Source organism: Lissotriton helveticus, chromosome 5_1, assembly GCF_964261635.1.
Source record: "Lissotriton helveticus chromosome 5_1, aLisHel1.1, whole genome shotgun sequence".
NCBI lineage: Eukaryota > Metazoa > Chordata > Amphibia > Caudata > Salamandridae > Lissotriton > Lissotriton helveticus.
In genome coordinates this window covers 559342955-559367188 of record NC_136065.1, presented here as the reverse complement: position 1 = coordinate 559367188, position 24234 = coordinate 559342955, and the positions used below count along the sequence as shown (strand labels likewise).

General features: G+C 44.3%; 1 protein-coding gene across 2 annotated transcripts in view; it reads right to left on the bottom strand.

Annotated features, from left to right (window-relative positions):
* The window catches only part of RNLS (renalase, FAD dependent amine oxidase), a 553624-nt gene that overhangs the window by 27731 nt on the left and 501659 nt on the right, over positions 1-24234 (bottom strand). The gene's annotated exons all lie outside the window — the stretch shown is intronic.

Below are 24234 nucleotides of genomic sequence, written 5' to 3'. Positions count from 1 at the left end.
TTGTGTGTATTTGCTTTATGCAATGTAACGCTTTTATGGTGTTTTACTATAACTGACTAAAGCTTTTGAACTTGAGGTTGCTCCCTCTCATCTTACTATTCACCTTTGCCATTGAGACCTTGGGGGAATGGGTCAGAAGGGACGCACTAGTATGTGGATTTGACTGGGATGTGACTACTGAGGATCATATCTCCCTGTATGTGGATGTTGGTCATTCTCAGTGATTGACTTCAATTCCCAATTCATCGTGTACTTTATTCGGTTTAATTTAGGAGAAAACCATAAAAGTATATACATATCAAGTTAATACATTTTCCAGTAAGAAAAAACATGAATTGTTTGTTAAAAACACAGTAAGTTAATTACAAGATAAAATTAGCGTTCAGAGAATCACTATTAAAAAGCGTACAACAAAGAATTAAAGTGGATCAATCTTGAATTATAGGTTGGTTCTGTGGCGAATACAGAATTTTAAAAACCTAGCTATATTTAAAGCTAGGAAATCAGACTCCAGAAGTTGGAGAACCATGAAAGCGGGTCGACATTGAAGTAGGGACAGATTTTTTAAAATTGGCACTAGCCATGGCTTTCTAGGTTCTGAGTGACTTATCACAGGAGACCAATTTATGCAGATTCTTGGGGTTTATGGATCGGCCCCTTGTTTGGTGGTGAATTGGTATAAATCAATAGTGGTCTTGATCAAAGCGGAAGTGGATAATGGAGGAAAGCTCTCCTAATTGCAACTCAGATTTAAATAGCAAGAGTTTTATATCTCTGTGTCCCCACAATTGAGCAGGGCGGGCAATATAATTGCACTGCTAGAGTCTACAAAACGAGTAATGAAGATGTGGTTGCTACTACTGCTTTTTATTCGTGGGAGAATCGCTAAATTTAAAATGGTTGCACTCCTGTGTATGTTCTACATACTACAAAATGTCCCCCAGGAAATATAAGCTATACAACATTTTAGAATATCCAATTTGTTCGGTCGTCTCCTCCAGCTTCAGTAACATATTTGTTCAGTCGTCTCCTCCAGCTTCAATATTTTGAGAATTATCAAGAAGATTCTCCCTTTCATCCCTCTGACCTCCAGAAAAAGAGCAATTTTTTTACTAATTCTTTCAAAATGGGACTACTGTAACGGACTGTATGTCAAGCTTAAGAAACAGTACAAAAGGAAATTACAGAGCGTTCAAAACGCGGCAGCAAGACTTATTCTTGATTTGCCCATGTTCCATTCTGTCTCAGCATCTATCAAGAAGCTCCATTGGCTCTCAGTAGATAACCGTATCAAATTCAAAGCACTATGCCTTACATACAAGGCCTTACATGATTCAGGGTCCAGCTACCATAAACATTCCTTCTCCTGGTACATACACAATCGAGATTTAGGATAAAAAAATACGCTGATGATCTCTCGCCCCAAATTTAACAGACTCAAATGTGGGGATGGGGGAGGCAGTTGTTTCTCTTTCGAAGCCCCTGCACCCTGGAACAGTTTGCCTATACATATCAAAGTGGCACCCACTTTATGGAGTTTTAGGAAACTTTTAAAAACCTGGCTTTTCAGTGCCCAGCTTTTTCCTGTTACTGCCTCACTGCAATATCCAACTTAGCGCCAAGACACCCACGGGTATTCGTGCGCTTTAGAAGTTTTATAACATAACATAACATAAAGGGAATTGCTCTGGAAGGGAGGCTGATCTAGAGTGTCTCTGGTCAAGTGCACTCTAAACCCATAAGAAGGATTGTTGAGGGCCACAGATATACAGTTCTACTACTGGGTTGCCCACATGATGGCAATTAATGTCTGGCTAATTTGGGACAGGGATAATCCCGCTTACCAACTAGAAACAACAGTTACTGGGATAAGTGAGATCCCTTCAGGCCTTGTAAAGCTCCAGGCTCCCGCATGGGCTTTCTCCAGCAGGCCCCCATCCCTGTGCTGTTTGCGATTCCCAATAGGTTGCAATTTGAGACCTACCTCATGAATATTAATGAGGTATGTCAATTGCGACCCCATTGGGAATCGCAAAATATTTTGGTGGTACATGTGGCCCCAAGTACCGGGGCCCAAAGGTTCGCTCTGAAGAAGTCATTTCTTTCTGTCTATGGCGCTGGATGAACGTTTGTTGAGGAAAAATACGTGACTAGTCCTCAGAAACAGGTGCTGGTGGGCGTGGGCTTCTCCTGCACCCACTGGCTCAAATTAAGCACTAGTAACACAGTTTCTTGCCTTCTTCTAGGGCTCTAATTGAGTTTTGGATTATCCCTTAAGGGAGGCAACAATGGGATAAGTTCTGGCCTCAATGTTCAACCCCTTTATGAAATTAGAGCGGTTGGGACATGACACGATCCTGTCCACCACCTGCACAGGGTTTAGGGCAAAGCGGAAAAACATTTCACAGGGATAGATGATTTTATGGCTCCCAATACAAACTACAGATAATGTTTTTATTTACCCTCGTTTTATATTGCAGAGCAAATATATGATCATATTTTCAATGCACATTTTTTTTTTTTTTTTTTAAAGGAACATATATGCTTTTTGAAATTAAAAGAATATATTGACCCACAATCTGCCTGCAAAACTATTAAAGTAAGCCTTAGCTATACAACTGTTTTGTTTAAATAAAAACTGTCCTGTGTTTTCATTTTCTCGTTGTTTTGGGGATTGAAACCTGGAAGACCAAAAGGTTTACATTTAAATATCTTTTCCCTTTTGGAAAGTGCTACAAATAAATGACTTAGTGTCTGTTATGATGTGCCCTTTACGAAAATACATCTTTAAGATGTATTAGTCATCCCAGCAAGTGGGTTTGTGTGTATATAATTATTTATTACAGGTTATAATAAACAAATTCTCTATAAATGTCTTTTTTTGTCAGATAAACTGCTGGTGTAAATGTGAAAATGCCAATTTTTAGGAAAATTCCCATGCTCTCAATTGTACTTGCTTCACAATCATTTGATTTAAACCAGCGAACGGGTGTGCACACTACTTTGAGCACAAAACTGCAATACACATAAAAGTGCCCACAAACTGTGCCTTCACAAATTATGCAAAACCATAATTGTCAAGACTACCCCAATTAAGAGTACATGCTTTTACGTCGGCAAATATGGGAGGACTCAAGGTATCTCTATCCCAAACACATGGCAATAACCAGCAAGGGTCTAGCGCTGATAACGGTCTCTCTCTCCTTTGGTTACCCGCTCACGATGGGTGATAGCTGGTCACTGCAGATTAATACAGTGATAGTTGGTGCTGTACTGAATCTGTGCATGCCAGGAGAGCGTCGGCTTATCATGCCGTGCCATGCTTGCTGCCTTCCCCCATAATGTTGCCAGGCTCACACAACAGTGATGACAGCCAGTGCAGTGCAGTACAATGATAAGGATGTGGTCCGACTGAAGTTGGTGGTGGGTCACAAGCACAACAACGAGGGCAGAATTACGCCAGCCCGTTTTATTTCTAGGCAACAAGGCAAGCTAAAGGTTCGCTGCATGCACACATTTAATTTGCTCCTCACTTACAGTACCTTCGCAGAAAAGCCCATCCCGCGTCGTCTCTGTCACAGCCTGCTTAGGAGGGAGGGGGAGGAGAGGAAGCAGACCACAAAACAAGGAATTGTGTGTAAAGGCCGCTTTATTGAAACAGGTGCACGTCACATAAAACCTCCCCGGCAACTGCCTTACAAAACTAAAAACCTCACTAATACAACCACAAACTTGACCCCTGACCCCTGACCCCACCCCCGCCCCTATGATTTCCTTGAACCCGACCCCACCCAGACATTACAATATCACAAGACAATACAAAGCATTGCATTAAACTATAACCCCTTTAATTCTACGCTTCACTTAACCAACCTCCCCTGCCTGCCTCTTTACAACTGTAAATCACCCAACATGTCTAACTGAACTTAAAAACAACCTGCCTACCCTTTCCCTGTCGATACCCAAACTTGAACAATGACCAAAAGAGCTCTGCCAACCCCGGCAAACTTCCAATAACCCCTGCACTGCACCTGTTCCAAGCGACAATACAGAAAAACCCCTGCTCACCTGTCCCAATGAAAGCCGCCAAACAAAAAACGGAAGGAGTAAAAAATCCAACAACCCTTCAAAAAAGAAAATTAGGGAGGGAGGGTAAAAACGAATCTACGCCAAACACTCCCAGCCACCAGGTCACCAAACCTAAAATGGTGGCTGGGAGCAGGAGCCCAAATAATTTATAATTGGGCTCTGTTTGGCCTACAAACAAAAGTAGCCCAAAACAAAATGGAGGGCATGAAGCCCGCCCCTCCCAAACTACCCCGGGGCGACCTCCCTATGGTCGGCTACCCACCCAAACACCCCTTCATCCCAGCTCAGCCACGGGAGCTAGGCAGCACACCTCAGACACAATTTACCAATTTACTTGTGAATCAGTTAAATTTAGTGAACATGATGGTCTTCGTGACAGGCAGTCATTCTGACATACCCAACGTGATGATGCACATTCATCTTACCTAGACGAGTGTGGGCCAGCTGAAGACATACCAGGCAGGTGCTCTGAAGGACAGGTACATTTATTTGTAATAATTATCGAGCCTATGGGGGAGAAAGAAATTCTGTCGTGCCAGAAACCACTGGCACAAATTGAGCACTGGAGAGGTCTATAAGACAAGAGGCTGCTCCCAGAAACATGTAGACACATAGGCCTGGTCCCTGACTTACAACAAAGCACATGGAAGGGGTTTATTTGCATCCTAGTCCTTCCCTTGATTTACTACATATTTAGGGGATGGTGTGATATAGCAGACCATACAGATGCCCTGTTATAAATAAGTTCTACTTGTTACAAGATTATTACCAGTTGTACAGGAGAAAAAGATGAGATTGGAGGGTGTAGGTTTTTGTATTGTTGGAAAACTTAATAAAATGTATATATAAAAATAGAATACTTTAAAGTGGAGTGTTTCAACTATGGTTCTCAAGACCACTGTCCTAATTTTGAAACTTCTTGAAATGGAGATGAAGGTTTGCTCGATGTTCCAGTGTTCTTTGGAGATCTGGACATAGGCCGAGGAGTAGAGGTGAAAGGTGGGAGTGTAATGCTATATGCATTTATATGCATTTTGAGATTGTGGTGACCTTTGACTCTATGTGTTTTAACTGACTTCATTTTGAACGTACAGCATCGTTTTTGTGCTCTTGCATGATTTAATTTCATGCCTTCTTGCAGCTTCAGAGTAGAAGGTTTTTCTTACTTCTCAGCACAGAGCAAAACAGCCTGGCCTGCAACAGAACGTTTGGGATGTGCATTTGAAAGCGAGAGAGGGGAATGTACTTATCAGTCTCGGAGTCAAAACACAGAGAGCTAGCCAGCTTCCATCTTGACCGTGAAACAGACCGGTAGGGTCAGCATTGGTTTTGTAATAGATGAAGGGAGGGGGAATTTCTAGAAGTCTTTTTTCCATGGTAGTTAAAGGTATTAAAGACAAGAAGTTTTGACGCTCATACAGAAGCTCACTCGTAGGGTGGACGCACCATCACTGGAACATTTTTGCTGTCTCATTAAGACTTCTGGATGACTGACAGGAGCTTCCGAGTTAAGCTGACCAGATGATGTGTTCTCAAATGGTGATGCATAAGCTATAAGTTTCATTTGCTCTGTGATATTATCATGTTTTATATACATGCTCCTTATATTTGATTCTTTAGTTTGACAGTGCTTATGTCTAGCATTTGACAGTGCTTGTTTCTTGCATTGGATTGTCATTATTAATATTATTATTTGCTTATCTTTTACTTTCTTGCATTTGACTTGTGAATGTTCCATTATTTACATTTGCATGTGTTTTACCATGATTATCTGCTTGTGTTTTATCTCACGCATTTAAATATTTGTGAGTGTTTTATTATTACTTGCTTGTGCACATATATATATATATCTATATACATTTGCATGTTGTTTTACTTGTTTAGTTTGACATCTTGGAAAGTCATTCTGTTAGAGAGTGTTGTTCTAATAAAATCGCATGTTTTATTTTACCACTGCCTTTTGATGTGCCTCATTTTGTGGGTGCTGAGTCTCCTTTCCAAGTGTTTTTCCTGCTTCACCGAGCGCCTCATCTTGGGAGTGCTGAATTTCTTTTATTTAGGAGTGTAAAGCAAGACAAGGAGCACCACCAAAAATATACATGCCTGAATTCAGGTGGTGAATGAACCACGAGAAGGCCTTTGAAATTATTTTTTATCCTGTCACATTTGCAATGCTTCAAAGACAGAGTTCAAATGTCAGGTTATGTCATCTGACAGATTGCTGCTTGTTCTTTTAACAGGTAGATTGGTATTTACCTTTCTTTTTCGGACTGTGAAGTTAAGAGAGGAAAGTCTGTAGGATGTCAGTTTATGTTATAAAACAGAGCAACATTTACATGCCTATAATTATTTCAAAACATATCAGCAGTTAGGTAAGCACAAATGAAAAACTTTTTTGTATTCCAAAGTATGATGGAAACAATGTTTTTGAAAGGATCAAAGCAAATCAAGACGCTTTACTTTGTGATGTGCAAATTAAAAATATTTGCTGAATCTTGATTCCCACACAATATTATTTGTGCGTTTATATGGTGTTATCAGTACAACTGCATATCTGCAAATTTAGTGGCAATTTCAAAGGAAAATGTGGTGTCTGTAAATGAAAGTGCACTCCACATTTAGTAATATATTTATGAGAGTGTGTCCTGAAATGTACCACCGGCTATATACAGCACCAATACCCCTCTCCTGCTGAATAAGCGTGGCTCATTTGCAAACTAAATCTTGGGTGATTTTTCACAGCCTCTTTGAGTTTAGTGATGTAACATTGATATCAGCACCCCCACTCTGAAAATTGTTCCAGCTGCCCTGGGTCTCGACAGAGCTAGCTAGACTGTTAATGTATTCTGATTCATAGCACTTACACATTGTGTGAAAATTAGTTGAGACTACACGAAGAGGCACAATCTGCTTCCAGCTTAAGCTCTTTCTTAGGAGTCAGACACCTATGATGCTGAAAGACATGGATCCCTGCCAACCACTTACCCACTTGTCTGACTCACAGCCACTCTCAACATGCTGCTAAAGAGTGATTGTGGAAATGGGAGAGTAGAGGTGAGCAGAGGAACATATTAGAAATCCAGGTAAGGCTACCGGCTGAAGGCTGAGATAAGAGGGAGGGGAAACATACCTTCCTGACACTGAAGAGTGGGAGCAAAATGGAGTCTCAATCCTTAAAAAAACAAGAACAACACATGCAGAGAAAACCTTTAGAGCTTCCTTGACCAATAATCATTGATGACAACACATTTGCGGCAAATACCTATTGACATGCCTTCCTGGTTTCAACAGGAAAGAGGTGGAGGTTAAAGTCTAAGGAAGACATGGTAGACCCCCCTGCCCCCCAAAACCATCCACATTCGGATTCTGAAATAAAATACCTGCCTCACAGAACTTGGGATTGCAGACCATAAAAGTAGGAGGTTTGGTGCGGCTGGAAAACCTTTGCCTCAGAATCTTCCAAGGTGCCACACAACGACACCCTTAAGCGTACACATGTTTGGGCTCCCAGGAAAAGCTTTAGGATTAAGAGAAAGATTGAAGAGCTCAAAGAAAAAAAGGGATGGCAACTAGGTGAATGGTACCAAACAAATCTCTGGAGAAAATAGAAGATAGGTGTGCTACAGATGGCACCAACTGCAGAGTGTAGCAAACTTTACCTGACTTAGATGAAACTCAAGGGCAGGAGGATGAAAAGATTCAGGGTGAATACACACAAAGAAGCAAAACAAAAAAGCCTGTGACACAGCCATAGAATCAGTGGACAAGCATCCAGAGGGAAATAAAAAGGTAAAACATACCTGAAAGACCACAAAAAAGAGTGCCATTAAGACAACCAGATATATTCTCAAGGCTAACAAGAATGCAGAATGACCAGAGAGTTTAAGGAACAAGATACTCACCCCCACTTGTGATACAAGGCAATAAAACTGGGGGTATTCAGACGTGAAGAGAACACTCACTGTAAATTAGCTGAATGTAGGAAGATGAGAGGTATGACGTAAAGCTCCAGCAAGTTACCATAAGAACTAATTCACTAGGAGAATGAAGTCCATGGGAAAATAACCATGGCACCCCAGAAGAGTGCATGCATGCAGTCATTGATTAAAAATTATATAACATCCAATTGAGTAAAGGAGACAAAGATAGCAACTATAACAATGACAAGCAAATGGATAAGAAAACACACCAAGTCGATATAGGGCAAAGCACCAGTTGGTTACCCTGCCACAAGGATTAGGCTTAAAACTGCAAGGTACAAATTGCACTTTCCCTACTGAAATAGGACCACTTTATGGATTAGATAATACTCACAAGTCTCCATTCACGCCCCAAGTCCTACTATCAGGGTTGGAAGTGGAATACATCAAGAATAGAGCACCCCCACCTTTAAGAGGGGCACGGCTACTGAATCAACAGCATTTCAAAGAAAAAAAACAGCACCCATATCACAAAACGAAAATGGAGGTAGACTGTCATTAACACTGGAATGACAAAAAGACAACATTTATCAATGCGGTCTAAACATGGACTGGGTGGGGAATGAATGTAGAAATAAGACCAAAGATGCTTCTCAAATTAGAAAAGGACAGTGTTGGCTACCACAGTGCTTGGGCTCATAGAAGTACTGTCTCTGGGACCTATTCAGGTAATGTTACCCGTTCCAGGAAAAAGGTGATGTGAAGTACAAATCTGAATTGGCAGATGCAGCAATTTTGAATTGAGGCCCCAAGAAGAAGCCAAGGAAAGGATTCCAAAGTAATACACCAACGGAGAGAAGCAAAGTAGTTAAGAGTGGCATTTGTGACTTCTGCCCGTAACATCCAAATGGTCAGTTTATGCTACACATAATAACTGAACACAACAGTCTGTTAACTAACCAGAAATATAAAGACAGCACAAGCAACAAGGGACACCATATGTGCAGGTAGATAGCATGTGCCATGTTTTCCCCATGGAAATAATAATTTTTAGAAAAGGAGTGGGTCAGGTTTGGAAACTGTGGAGCACAGGGTGTGGAAGGCTATCAATAAACATTACATAGGTAATTCCACAAACAGAATGAAGTGATGCCTTAACAATGAAAGGCAGGTCACATTAGAAAGGCAACGCACAAATGAGCAAGAAATATTTTGTTCCCTGTCTGGCAATGATTCTCAGTATCTATGGGCTGTGTCCTATCTCAGGATGCTCCCTGATTCCTCTGTGATTTACCCCTACAATTTCTTACCTTGAGTTCTCCAGGTCTTGAGGACACTGGATGATGTCCAGTTCTTCCTCGCCTTTGTCAGAACTCTGGCTTTACACACAATTGGTAAGTTGTCTCAGTTTGGCATCCACCTGCATTATTTGTATTCATATGCAAGACTAAAACATTATGAAGATAGGAGAGCTACTGAAGTGCAGAGTACTAGGGGGAGAGATGTTGCTTCCTAATCTTGAGCTCTGGCTGGACTGGCTGTTTAGTCTTTTCCCTTTTCTCTATTTGAGCAAAGATCCTTGCTTCTGGCTGTAACTGATTCTGCTATCAGAGCAGGGGTTCTAGGAAGGTGATGATTCTGGTCAAGTTTAAGCAGCATACTGTGATTCTTGGTGGGCATGGCACAGAGAAAATCAGCAAGCGTAATAATAGAACTAACTAATTTCTAAGAAGCTGGATTTGTAGTGTAGTGTAGTGGTGCAATTACATAACCACCTACTAAGGATGATAGTATGACAGACATGAGCAATTGGGTAATAATTTAACAAGGGTCCTCACAACACCATTGGCTTCATAACATATTTTTGAGAATGGATAAAGAGAAATTATCCAGGGTAGCATCACCATTGTGGCCAAAACAAAAAGAAAACACTGATTGTAGATAAAAAGTCAAAAACAGAACAGCATCCGCATCACACCTGCAGTGGAACAGTAAGGACATGTCTCTTAGTAAAGAAACCATAGATGCTCACGTAAAGATATTCTCTCTTTCACATAAGATCATAGAAACTACATGATTATTAACCTACTCACAATAAGACTAGGCATTTAGAAGAAGTTCCTTAAAAGATATATCACTGTGTAGGAAGAAAATTGGGCCTTCAAATCATTAGAAGGTGCCATTTCCCAGGATATGCAGGAGAGGTGACAACTTAATAGTCAGAAAAGGGACATGGATCATGTTATAATACTTCAGGAAGTCAGAAACTCAGTCCGTCCCTTTTGAAAAATGTAAAGCCGTCATAAAAGCAGACCCGAGAAAAACCCATTTTAGGCCCACACCCTACATGATAGAAAGTTCAGATGAAGCACATTCAGCTGAACAGATGAAGACAAACATGGGCAGAGGTAAATGACGATGAAAATCAACACACCAGTTACAGAACTCTAGCAAAAATCCCAATGAGCTGGTTGAGTGACAGGGAACTCAAGATATTAGGTGCAAGCTGTTACAAGCACTTCCAACCTCTGTGCATTGTTTCAAGCATCTGAAGCTAGTACAAGGACAGAGATTCGGTGAAAATCATCTACCATGAACAATGGAGTCAGGCATGCCCCGTGCAGCATCTACTGAAAGTCGCACAAAATAACAAATTAAGCACCACATTGAAGTGATCGTAAGTGCAAAGTCCAAGTTAAGCTGAGGGCGAATCAAGGTAACTTATTCCAAATAAAATTAATATTTACTAAAACCTAATAGAAATAAGGTCAGCAAACTGTCAAATCTGGACACCATGAATTAGCCATGTAGGGCCGAAGCATGGTCCAAATATCCAAGACTTGAAAAGGCACATCAAAGACTTTATAGAACCTGACAACTACAAACATAAAAATATAAAATCCCTGACCCTAATAAAGTAATTAAAATCAGTCCTGCGTAATAGGCATTTTCCTGGTCCACATAATCATGTAAGAAATAAAGTGAGGATGGGGAAGACATGGTGGCCGGGGAGAAATGCTTGAGTGGGTCATGGACCACTTGCTTGTGGGAGCATCATGAAACGAAATGTTGATTTAGCTATCATATTGACCAGGCAGACCTGAGGATGTGTGTGTGTGGGGTGGGCTACATTGCTGGGGGGTTACGTGCAGGCTCCTGATGCTATGTATGACAATGTTATGGCTTGACCACAAGTCTGCTAATGATGTAATGCTGTACTTGTCACTGTTTTAAACTCTAATAACTACAGCTTAAAAATCGGAAAGAAAGTCAGGAGCAGTAACGACCAGAGGAAAGAATCAGAACCCAGTGCAAAAGGTAGCTACCAACATAGCACTGAGAACAGAAACTGAGGATCTTTAACATCTACACTTCAGAAAACTAGTCTGCCATCTTCGAAGAGTGAACCTGGCTCTACAAGAAGGACCTTAATAGAAGAAGCAGATTTACACCTATCATAGAGGACAGGAACACTGAAATGGGTACATGGAAAAGTGACAAGGAATCCCTGAGACAAAGGAGAAACATTGCCAATGTGCTGATCACTAAACCTACACATGGGGCAACTGGGAGTTCTACCTCAGAGTAAGCATTACATCTGCCCTAAATACTGTTCATAAGCATTTCAGAAGAAGCCCTAACTTTCAGATCAGGCAAAACAAACTCAATGGTAAACTACATCTTCAGACACATCAGTCAGTAATAAAACAGAATGAAATAGTGTGAACCATTACAAACTGACTGAAATGAAAAAATGTGAATGGAACAAAGCTCAGGATACACGTTACCCTTTAAAAATAATGTCCCACATAAATAAAGATCCTGTGAGCTTCTAATGTTCAATGTTGAACATTTGGTGACAGGATCAAGTGCATGGGGTTTGATAATATACTTGAAACAAGCACTTGGAATGCCATAGGTCTCACATTTACGAGAGTTTGAGCTATTGGCTTTGTAAATGCCATTAGTTTAAACTCTCGCAAATGCGAGAAGTATGGCATTGCAAATATTTGTTTGTCGTTGGATCCCTCATGCCGCACTTTCATGTGTGTGCGTAGCAGCTATGAAAGTAAAACCGCGGCATGGGGGCTTTTACGACAAAAAAAACCCAGCATCTATACGTCAAACAAATGCTTTTTTTTTTGTAAAAGCCCCGATAGGGTGGTTTGACTTTAATAGCTGCCACGCACCTTTCCTTAGATGCGGCTCTCCTAAAGAAGGGGGAGTGGCCTTCATGCATGTGAAAGTGCAGCATGGGGGCTTTGACAAAAAAAAATATTTGAAATGCCATAGGTCTCGCATTTGCTAGAGTTTTTAGCTATTGGCACTTACAATGCCAATAGCTCAAACTCTTGTAAATGGGTGACCAATGGCATTGCATTGCCATGGTCCGGCTGCTTTTAAAGTGAAAGCGTGCATGGCGCCCTGAATGTAAGGAAAGTATGTTGTGCCTGCAGTAGGGCAAAACCCATGAAAGAATATAGTGCTTACAGACGAATTAATAAAACATGTGGTGCTAAGGAGGGACTAACAAAGCGATTAAGGAATCAGAAGCCTGCATTTACAAACGACAATGACACAAGCCAATGACAAATGTGAGAAGAGAGTGGGCGGGGCTTCAAATCCCTAACTCAATACAGCATGGCTCGCAGAGCAGCACATGCGCTGCCCAAACTCGACCTACAAAACTAGAGGACAGAAGCAAATGCCAAGTGGCTTTCAAGAGTAGTGCGTGGAAACAAAGAACCTGCTCTGCTACTTCTGCTACATCCAATACGTTTCCATGCAAAAGATGCAAATGCATAAAGGAAAACGAAAGTGACTCACCAAAAGGCACAAAGAGCAACATTTAAAGAAATTCTGCCACACTTTGCTACAAAAACAAAACTATAACAAGCATTTGCAATGCAATAGGTCTCGCATTAGGAAAGTTTGAGCTATAGGTATTTTAAATGACATATTTTTTATTTATGTTTTGTTTTTGAAAATAGCGAAATTAATAGCTTTGTCATTTTACAATGCCAATAGTTATAACTTTCGCAAATATGACACCTATAGCATTTGTAATGCAATATGTGTTGTATTTACGTGACTTACATGTATTGATATTACAAATAACAGTGGCTTTTATTTTTTTTTAATAACTAATACTTAAATAAAAGAGATTGTAATTTATAATAGCAATAGCTTAAACTTTTGTAAATAACTTTTGTGAAGATTGTGTTCAGTGTATTTTATTGTGACGAAAATCCAAGAACAGAAATATTAACATCTTTTTGTCACATTTGTAATAAAGCTTGAAAGATTGAGAGAACATATTGGAACCAGTTGTTGTTGAATGGTTGCACAGATTGATGCTGTGTGTGGCGCTGAGTGATGTTGTGATGGCGAACGAGTGATGCTGTGGCATTCAGTGATACTGTGGTAGCGCATAGTGATGTTCTGGTGCCCTTGAGTGATGCTGTGGTGGTGCTGAGTGATGCTGTATGCTATGCTATGTTTTGTTTTGCTATCCTATGTTTTGTTTTGTTATGCTATGTTTTGCTATTCTATGTTTTGATTTGTTATGCTATGCTGTGTTTTGTTATGCTATGCTGTGTTTTGCTATGCTATGCTTTGTTATGATATGCTATGTTTTGTTGTGTTTTATTATGCTATGCTTTGTCTTGATATGCTATGTTTTGTTGTGTTTGGTATGCTATGCTATGTTGTGCTATGCTATTATATATTTTGTTTTGCTATGCTATGTTTTGTTGTGTTTTGTTAAGCTATGCTATGTTTTGTTGTGTTTTGCTATGTTTTGCTATGCTATGTGTTGTTGTGTTTTGTTATGCTATGTTTTGTTATGTTATGCTATGTTTTGTTATGCTATGCTATGTATTGTTTTGCTATCCTATGCTTTTTTTGTTATGCTATGCTATGTATGGTTTTGCTATCCTATGCTTTGTTTTGTTATGCTATGCTATGTTTTGTTGTGTTTTGTTATGCTATGCTATGCTTTGTTTTGTTATGCTATGCTATGTTTTGCTACGTTTGTTATGCTAAGCTATGCTTTGTTGTGCTTTGCTATCCTATGCTTTGTTTTGTTATGCTATGCTATGTTTTGCTATCATATGCTTTTTTTCGTTATGCTATGCTATGCTGTGTTTTGTTATGCTTTGATATGTTTTGTTATTATATGCTGGTGAGGGTGTGTGAGGGTGAGTGAGGGTGAGTGAGGGTGTGTGAGGGTGGGTGAGGGTGGGTGAGGGTGTGGGGGTATGAGGGTGAGGGGGTGTGAGGGGGTGTGAGGGTGTGTGAGGGTGTGTGAGGGTGAGGGTGTCTGAGGGTGAGAGGATTGTGAGGGTGAGGGTGTGAGGATCAGTGAGGGTGTGTGAGGGTGGGTGAGGGCTCATAATAGGATGGTCAACCTTAGTGTTTCCATGTGTTCTTTGTTGTGCATCTTTTTTTTGTTGAGGAGAGAAAGTTGTACCAGCAGCCTTGAACGATGTATCTTTGTTGATGTTTTCGCACATGAATGTTTAGTTTAGAAAGCCTCAAAGTATCTGGAAAGGAGCTGCTTCCAGAAAGGAAGTCTTGGAATGAGAGTATCTTCGTATGTGCAGATACTACAGCTGAAAGTCGCTTAGTAGAGATTTCATTACATTTCGTGAAAATAACGAAGCTACCTTATGAGACTGTACCTTTGCCAAATTGTTCCCCTTCATGGGAATAAGGTTTTAGCAAACTGATGAAAATGTGCATTTGAACTAATGTAATGTAGACTTGCACTGAGATGCCTTTACTGCTCCCTTTGGAGATTATGCCCTTTTCTCTCTTCCGGAGGAGTTAGACTCTTGGGAAACTTCCTTCCCAATTTGCTCGATCAAACTTTATTTGATTCAGAGATACTTCCTTTCAGAAGCGTTTCTTACTGACACCGACTGCCTGCCTTCTTCTAGCTTAGCGGACTAGGTTTTTCCCTTCACTGGAACCTGAATCTGTTTTGATTTATTTTATGACAACTTTACACTAGGGTGTCTTTGCATTTATGATTCTGAATTGCTTTGAATTAGTATATATTATATATATACTAATGCATTCATGTATTGACTATGGATTTATAACTTATTTGATGATTTGAATTTGTAACTTTCCTAATCTTTTAACCCCTTGCATGCTGCTGATGAGCTCAGCTCGTCATGCAGCACGGTGGCCGTGTGCTGGTGACGAGCTAAGCTCGTCATGGCCTCCGCGGAACGTCCACGCGGGGATAATTACCCCGCTGTGATGGGCGTTCCTTTGAGCGGGCGTGGCCGTGACAAGCTCAGCTCGTCACCAGCACACGGCCACCGTGCTGCATGACGAGCCTAGCTCGTCAGCAGCACCGCGGTGCTGCGCGCGGCCCCCCTCCCCCGGGACTTGGGGGAATTAGCCGCGCGGCGATGGGGTTAATAAACCTTCATGGTTTGAAAAAGTTATCCTCTCTGTCATTTTTGTTGGGACCAAATATGCTTTATATTATTGAATGTATTGATTGTTGCGTCAGCCTCGGTCAGAGCTAAAGGTCCATTCACTTGAGTGCAGCTTGTCCTTGAGTTTGCTCCAGAAATTTGCACGCCACAAAGTGCTGCATCTCCAGGGTATCATTCTCATCAATATGTTCTTCTGTCACTAGCAGAACAAAAATGACTGATAACATTTTCAAGTCCACATTACATGATAAAAAGAGAATTCAAGCTAACAATCCCATCAAGATATGAAGGTTGATCGGGGAACCCAAAGCAGTTACACCACACAATAAGTTGGAATTCTCAAGATTATAAATAGGCCTTAAGCCCAACCACCCTGCGGCAGCTCTAGGCCTGACACCTGCTTGGACTCCAGACAAATACAATTATTTACAACTATCAACTACTGCACCTTGACAGGTAACCACTGGCAAGAGATCATGGTCACAAAATGACTATCTTCATGCTTCAATTTTCTCAGGACATGTTTGAGTAACGCTATCTGTCTTTGATTCATACACCAGTATAACTATATAGGTCTAAACATTCAAGGGGTAAATCAGAAAAGTGTGTTGGCAAACTTAATAGTACCTTATTTTGGTGCACTAGTAAAGGGATGTTTTCTCCACACATCCATAGCATGGGACACGTATGCTGTTCCTCATCTTTACATTTATATTAAGCAGAGACTGTGCCTGTACTTTACTAGCAATATGTTCTCAGATCCGGCCCTCTTTACATATTGCAAAAAAACTGGTCACTAACTGCCCAGCACAGAATTGCGGCCACTAAGGCACCAACCACTAGCTCACAGATATCCTCTACAGTTTGTTTCAAATGTTTAAACATGCTTTTCCTGAAATTCTGCAGTAAACCTACATTTTTAAGACCTGAAAGGTAAGGAAAGTAGACAAGAGTCTATGGCGCACCGGCAAGGATTGAAGTCCATATAATGAGCTATGAACACATTTATAGTCCTTGAACCGATCAAGAAAAAAATATTTTGTATTAAATATCTTGAAGTGTCTGCCAAGTTAGGTGTGAAGTGATTTTGATCCGCTCTTAATTCTGTGAACTTTATCTTAGTTATATTTCACATATATATCTTATAGATCACATTTTAATTTGGTGACTTTTTACAGATGTTGTTACCAATCTTTCCAAACAGGCTTATCTCTGTTGACCACTTCTCCTCAGATCTGCCAGTATTGTATGTATTCTCCTGTGTATCTATAACTGCCAAGAAATGTTTGGTGGATGTGCACTCTATTAAGTGGAACAAACCCCTTCTTGAGGGGTCTTATGTCCTATACCTGATATGTGATTATTAGCAAGTACAAAAGCCACAGAATGAGGGGGAATGGCTGAATGTGAGCATTTACTGATAGTTGCATCATAACCATACAGGTTCGAGAGAACAGGATATCTTCTCACACATCTGTGCTGCTCCACCACCAAGGCAAGGCATTGTACATTGTATAATTGCCAGCTCACTAGGGCAACCAGCATGCATGGCGCTAGACACAGAGGTTGTTTTGTTTGGCTAAAAAATACACAGATTCACCAATGCCAGAGCTGCCTCACTGACATAGCTAAAACACACAATTAGACACAGCGAGGAGAGACTGAATTACACCTGCGCTTCAAGCTTCACTATAGAAACATAGAACAGTAAATGCGTGTGTGGAGAAGTGTGGCTCAATGGTTAGAGCGGCAGACCTTGATGCAGAACGCTGGCCAGGGACCAGGGTTCGATTCCCGCCTCGGCGGGGTCGGGCTTAAATTCCTCTGACCGGATATTCTCGCCTCAGTGCCGTATCTTAGCATGGACCCCACGCTGCAACTCTGGGCAATAGCTTGCTTAGTCTCCACAACGGCCCCCGATGCACAAGGGATGCCTGGTTTCACCATGGGATGCCCAGGAGTGGACACCTCACAAGGAAAAGCCAGGAGGGGTTCCCTTGTGGTAGGAGTACAAGCGCCGGGATGCCTCCGGGTTACTGTTCGCGCTATACAAATACAACACATTTACATTTACATTTAACAAAAGGAAAATAATCTACTTTGGCAGAGGACTGACTAGCCTCAGTGGCCATGGACACCTCAAATAATTGCTGGTGCATATGCTGAAGATTCTGCCATTTGTACCATCAGCACTAGATTTGTGCAGGTGGTGGCAGTTCCAAAGACTCCCACTGAGTAGTGCTGCCAGATAACGTTATGAATATTGATCCCAACATATCTTACCTGGAGCCTTCTTTTTACAATCAATCAATCAATCAATCATTGCATTTATATCGCGCACTACTCACCCGGAGGGTCTCAAGGCGCTTCGGGGGGGGGGGGGGGGGTCCGCTACTGTGCGAACAGCCAGGTCTTGAGCTGCTTCCTGAAGGCGAGGTGGTCTTGGGTCAGGCGGAGGTGGGTCGGGAGGGAGTTCCAAGTCTTGGCGGCCAGGTGGGAGAAGGATCTTCCTCCTGTTGTGGCTCTTCGGATGCGGGGGACGGTGGCGAGCGCCTGGTTGGTCGATCGGAGGTGGCGTGTGGGAGCGTAGAAGTTGAGGCGGCTGTTGAGGTAGCTCGGGCCTTGGTCGTGTAGGGCTTTGTGTGCGTGGGTGAGGAGACGGAAGGTGATTCTCTTGTTGATGGGGAGCCAGTGCAGGTCTCTCAGATGTCCGGAGATGTGGCTGCGTCGGGGGATGTCGAGGATGAGTCTGGCTGAGGCGTTCTGGATCCGCTGGAGTTTCTTCTGGAGCTTGGCGGTGGTTCCAGCGTAGAGGGCGTTGCCGTAGTCCAGGCGGCTGGTGACGAGGGCCTGGGTGACCGTCTTCCTGGTCTCGGTGGGGATCCACCGGAAGATCTTGCGTAGCATGCGCAGGATGTTGAAACAGGACGAGGAGACGGCGTTGACTTGTCTGGTCATGGAGAGGGAGGAGTCCAGGATGAAGCCCAGGTTGCGTGCGTGGTCTGTTGGTTTGGGTGCGGTGCCCAGGGCGGGTGGCCACCAGGAGTCGTCCCAGGCGGAGGGCGAGGGGCCCAGGATGAGAACTTCCGTCTTCTCTGAGTTCAGTTTCAGGCGGCTGGTCATCATCCATTCGGCTACGTGTTTCATCCCTTCGTGTAGGTCGGCTCTGGCGGTGGCGGGGTCGTTGGTCAGGGAGAGGATCAGCTGTGTGTCGTCGGCGTAGGAGATGATGTTGAGGTTGTGTTGGCGTGCGATGGCCGCCAGGGGGCTCATGTAGACATTGAAGAGGGTGGGGCTGAGTGAGGAGCCCTGAGGGACGCCGCAGCTGACTTCCGTGGCCTCTGATCTGAACGGTGGTAGGCGGACTCTCTGAGTCCTTCCAGCGAGGAAGGAGACGATCCACTCCAGTGCCTTCTCCTGGATTCCGCCGTTGCTGAGGCGCTGCACTAGGGTGCGGTGGCAGACGGTGTCGAATGCCGCGGAGAGGTCCAGGAGGATGAGGGCCGCTGTCTCTCCGTTGTCCAGCAGGGCCCGGATGTCATCGGTGGCCGCGATGAGGGCGGTCTCGGTGCTGTGGTTGGCCCTGAAGCCCGACTGTGAGGGGTCGAGGGATCCGTTCGTCTCGAGGAAGGCAGCCAGTTGCTTGTTGACGGTCTTCTCGATGACTTTGGCAGGAAACGGGAGGAGCGAGATGGGGCGGTAGTTCTTGAGTACGGTGGGGTCCGCTGTTGGTTTCTTTAGTAGAGCGCTGAGTCCGGCGTGCTTCCAGCTCTCCGGGAAGGTTGCGGTGTCGAAGGAGGCGTTGATGATGTCCCGTAGGTGGGGTGCGATGACGGAGTCGGCCTTGTTGAAGACGTGGTGAGGGCAGGGGTCGGTTGGAGATCCGGAGTGGATGGAGTTCATCATGCGGATGGTGTCTTCGGTGTTGATTGGAGACCAGGCGCTGAGGGTGGTGGTGGGGGGCGTTGGTGCGGTCGTGGGGAGCGTTGGTTGTGTGCTGAAGCTGTTGTGTATGTCAGCGATCTTGTTGTGGAAGTAGGAGGCAAGGGAGTTGCAGAGGTCTTGCGATGGGGTGATGTCGTTGTTTCCGGCGTTGGGGTTGGAGAGCTCTTTCACGATGTTGAAGAGTTCCTTGCTGTTGTGTGCGTTGTTGTCCAGTCGTTCCTTGAATGCTGTTTTCTTGGTGGCATGAATCAGTTGATGGTGCTTTCGGGTGGCGAGCTTGAGGGTGGTCATGTTGTCCGGTGTTGGGTCTTTTCTCCAGGCTTTCTCGAGGGCTCGGCAGTTCTTGTTGGAGCTCTTGAGTTCGTCGGTGAACCATGGGGCCTACTTGCTGCCGGGTCTGCTGGGCGGGGTCCTCAGTGGGGCGATCTTCGCAGCTGCTGATCCACTTCGTGAGGTTGTCGGCGGCCTGGCTGGGGTTCGCTGAGCTGGCGGGAGGGTGCTGGCTCAGGGATGCGGCGAGTTGGTCGGCCGTGATCTTGTTCCAGCTTCTTCGTGCAACCTGTTGTTGGTGGTGGTGGATTGTGGTCCTTCTGAAGCTGAAGTGGACGCAGCTGTGGTCCGTCCAGTGGAGTCCGGTGGCGTGGCTGAAGACGATGTCCTTGCTGGATGAGAAGACGGCGTCGGGTGTGTGTCCGGCGAGGTGGGTGGGGGTGGTCACCAGCTGCTTGAGTCCGAGGTTGGCGAGGTTGTCAAGCAGGGAGGTGGTGTTGCGGTCGTTGTTGTTCTCCAGGTGGAAGTTGAGGTCCCCGAGGAGGATGTAGTCGGCAGAGGGGAGGGCGTGCGGGCTGATGAAGTCGGCGATGTCTTCGCTGAATTGAGTGCGTGGTCCCGGGGGTCGGTAGATCAGGGTGCCTCTGAGGGTGGTCTTGGGGTCGGTGTGTATCTGGAAGTGAAGGTGTTCGGCAGTTGTCAGGGTGTCGTCGGTGTTGGTCGTGATGCGGATGGTGTCTCTGTGGATGATGGCGATGCCTCCTCCCGTCTGGTTGTCGCGGTCTCTTCGGGTGATCTTGTAGCCCTCTGGGATGGCGATGGCGATGTCGGGCGCTGAGGAGTCGTTCATCCAGGTTTCCGTGAGGAAGGCAACGTCAGGAGCTGTGGTGTCGAGGAGGTTCCAGAGTTGAACGGCGTGTCTGTGGACGGAGCGGGTGTTGAGCAGGATGCACTTGAGGTGGTTGCTGCTGGTGTTCGGCTTGGCGGGTGCTGGTGTGGTGCAGGTCCGGATGCAGGTGAACTTGCAGGCGTGGCAGCTGAAGGGTCCGTGGGTGCGTCTCGGGGTTGCTTGGTAACATCTCGGGATTCGGCCGGAGTTGAGTGCGTTGAGGGTGGCGGCGTCGTACGTCCGGCGGGTGGGCTGGGGTCTGCGAGGGCCAGGGGTCCTGGCGCTGGGCGCGGTCCAGGCGCGGACGGGCGCAGACGGGCTTACCTTTGGCGCACCTTCGGCGCTCATTCGGTGCTCCCGCTGCGCGCGTCCGCTGCGCGGTCGCTCTGGGGGCGTCATAAATGAGGAGCCGGGAGGGCGGGTCAGCTGGGTGGCGGGATCGGGGCCAATGGGCAGTGGGGGGGGCGGTGACGAGAATGGGCAGTGGCGGGAAAGGGCCGAGGGCGGCTCAGCGGTGGCCGGGTCGTCCGGCGGCTGGGGGAGGGGGGGCACACTAACGGCGGAGCAGGGGGGAGAAGGACACAGAGCAACAAACAGCGACGGCAGGCGGACGGCGGGCTGCGGGCAGAGGAAGGCAGCCGCAGGGTGCAGGTGCTGGCAGGCAGGCAGCGGGCAGTAGCAGTGGTGTGGGGGCGACCTCACCTGAACCAGGCTCAGCGGTCGCTCCAAAACAGTGGTTTCAACTGGACCCATCCAATGCATTTCATAGAAAAACATTAAAATGTAATCGAAACAAATGGAAATGGCATGCCCCAATATGTACCAAACTGTCAAGTCAAAGTCCAAGACTGTGTACATGTAGTAGGTACAGGCAGAACATTAGATCAGCCCTACATAAGACAAGCAGGGGTTGTGCAGTAACCGTGCGATAGGATAGGGGCCCCAGCCACCGCAATTTGAGGGTTGGTGTCATATTATGGAGCTAAGTGTGCTGCAAATTGAATGTGCATGACTGGAGATACCCTGTTCATGTTCCATTTCACATCCCTTTCTTGCGGCATAAGAAAGACTATTGTTCACCAAGCATGCAAGGTATGCTGTAATGGTGCTGCATGAAAGCCTTCATGACCACAAGCCTTTGCCAGTGATAAACTAACTCTTTTCAGGAAACACCTAAAAACCTGGCTATTTAACCAATAATCTAAGCTAATTCACTCATAATTCTAGATCTTCTGTCTAGCGCCAAGACACCCTCGGTTAATCGTGCGCTCAACAAGTTGTATAAAATAAATAAATAAATAAATAAATAAATAAACAAGGTTGTAAAGAAGGTGTGTTTCATATTCACCTGGGGTTTGCCATATCTTCCTTCCATGTGTCTCTGGTTGGTTGTATCAGGCGCTTCACATGAAACTATGTGTACATTTTAGTGTAGAGTAGCCACTCTAGCAGTCCCATGTAGGTTCTTTGAGGAAAGAGTCAGCAGCATATAATAGCCATGTCTCGAGGTTCCTTCAGTAGTCCATGAAGGAGGTGGTGGTTCTGGGGTGTTTCCGTAGGTCTTTCCAGATCTTGGCTGCAAGCTATGAGAAGGAAAGTCCTCTGCTTTTGGTCTTCTTGATGCAAGGGAGATGTGCTCTTGCCTGAGACGCAGATCTAAGGTGTCTGGTGTGTTGGTAGAAGTTGAGGCAGTGGTTGAGGTAATCTGGACCGGTGCTCTGGAGAGCTTTGTAGGTGCCGGTGAGTAGCTTGAACTTCCATCTTTCCTGGTCTGGGAGTCAGTGGGGATTGTTGATGTGTGGAGAGATGTGGTTATTTCGTGGGATGTCTAGGATGAGTCTGGCGCTGGTGTTCTCAGTGGCTTGGTGTCGGTGTAGGACATGGGCTGGGATTCCAATGTAGAGGGCAGTTCCATAATCAAGGCTACTTGTGATAAAAGCCTGGGTGACCGTTTGTCTGGCATTCAGTGGGATCCACTTGAAAATCTTTCGTAGCATTCGCAGATGCGGAACAGCGATGAGGAAAAGGGATTGATTTGTCTGCTCATAGAGAGATTGGTGCCCAGGATGATTCCAGGGTACTTGGTATGGTCCGCAGGGGTTGATGGGGGGGGGGGGGGGTGTCAAATTCGGAGGGCCACCATGAGGCATCCCTGGGTGAATACTGAACAGTTATTGAGCATTCTAATTGATTCCCACAAAATCCTTGACCTGTGTGGGTATGCACATTTGTGAGTGGTATTTTTATTTGCTAACTACGGTATCCTTTGTTTTTCTGATGGTCTTATACATATGCCATAGTTCAAATATACATATTCTGCATTTGGGATGATGGCAGACCTGGGCTAAAAAGTCTGCATATGAATCAAATGGCATTATGTGGGAATATGCAGCTATGTATTCTAATCCATCCCAAGGGATATGATTGCTGTATGTGGATATATATGTCTAAACAGAGCCATTTAATGAGTGTACCTGCCACAAAGCAGGCATACGATGACTGTGCCTAGTATATCAGGTGATCCCTGCACATATTTATACCTCATATATGAAGGTTGTGCCAGAGAATATGATGGATGTACCGAGAATATGAAGCTGCACTTCATATAGAAGATTGTCCATTGACTTATAGACCGTTACCTAGTGGATGGCTTGTGCAGTATCTGAGGCTGAACATATAGTGACAGCCAGTTTAATAAAATTGCAGGAGCTGGTCATATAATGGTTTTGCAAGACATAAGCGAGCAACATTTGCTCATATGAATGTGTTACAATACATATGAAGTTGTACTTTGAATTTGAGGCAATACTTGTCCTGTGATGACTACAACTGGGCATTTGGGTCTACACATAGTATGTCACATCAATGTTTGAGCATGAGAGACTGTCTCTACATATGATGGAAGCACAGGAACGTCTGAGGCTGCACTCAGAGGAGAGTGTCTCTCCTTGTTCTTCTGAAAGCTATGCATGGCGCATGATGGTAGAGCAACCAGCTTTTCATGGCTCAGCTCCTTGCTAATCACAGCTATGGGCCCTGGCACAAAGCAACTAAGCACAATCAAGTAATGCATAACGCTGAACCTACTTGCTTACCAATGAGGTCTTCAGCTGGATGTGTCTGCAGCATTACAGATATACTTGTCACTCAGTGTAACCAAAGAATAGATACTGCAGGAAACCTGTGGATTACAGCACTGCTCCTGTCAAGCACACAAGGCGCGTCATAAGTTCTTATCAGATCCTTGCTTTTTTAAATAAATATATTTTATTCAAATCCTTTTCACTTACATCAGAAAAGGATCAAGCTTCCATCTGTCTTCATGTTTCTTTAATTAAAATATTTTGGGAAAAATCCTGTTCCACTTACATGTCCCCTCATGTTCTGAGCCTAGAAATGCAACTTCGGTTTACAGAAGGACAGAGTCATGTAAATAGTTGACAAGAGAGCGAGGCCAAGGCTGGTTTCTCTGATGGTGACTGTTTACGTGCTTGTATAACCGGAGGCGCTCTACTCTCTTAAAAGGAGAGAGATGCACAGTTATGTCAACAGTTTACAATCTTGCCAATCATTCGTCCATCTTGTATATTCGATACAAAACACACACATAGAACTGACTTTACTCCAGGCAACTGGATGCTTTTATCTAGTTTCACTCATAGACATG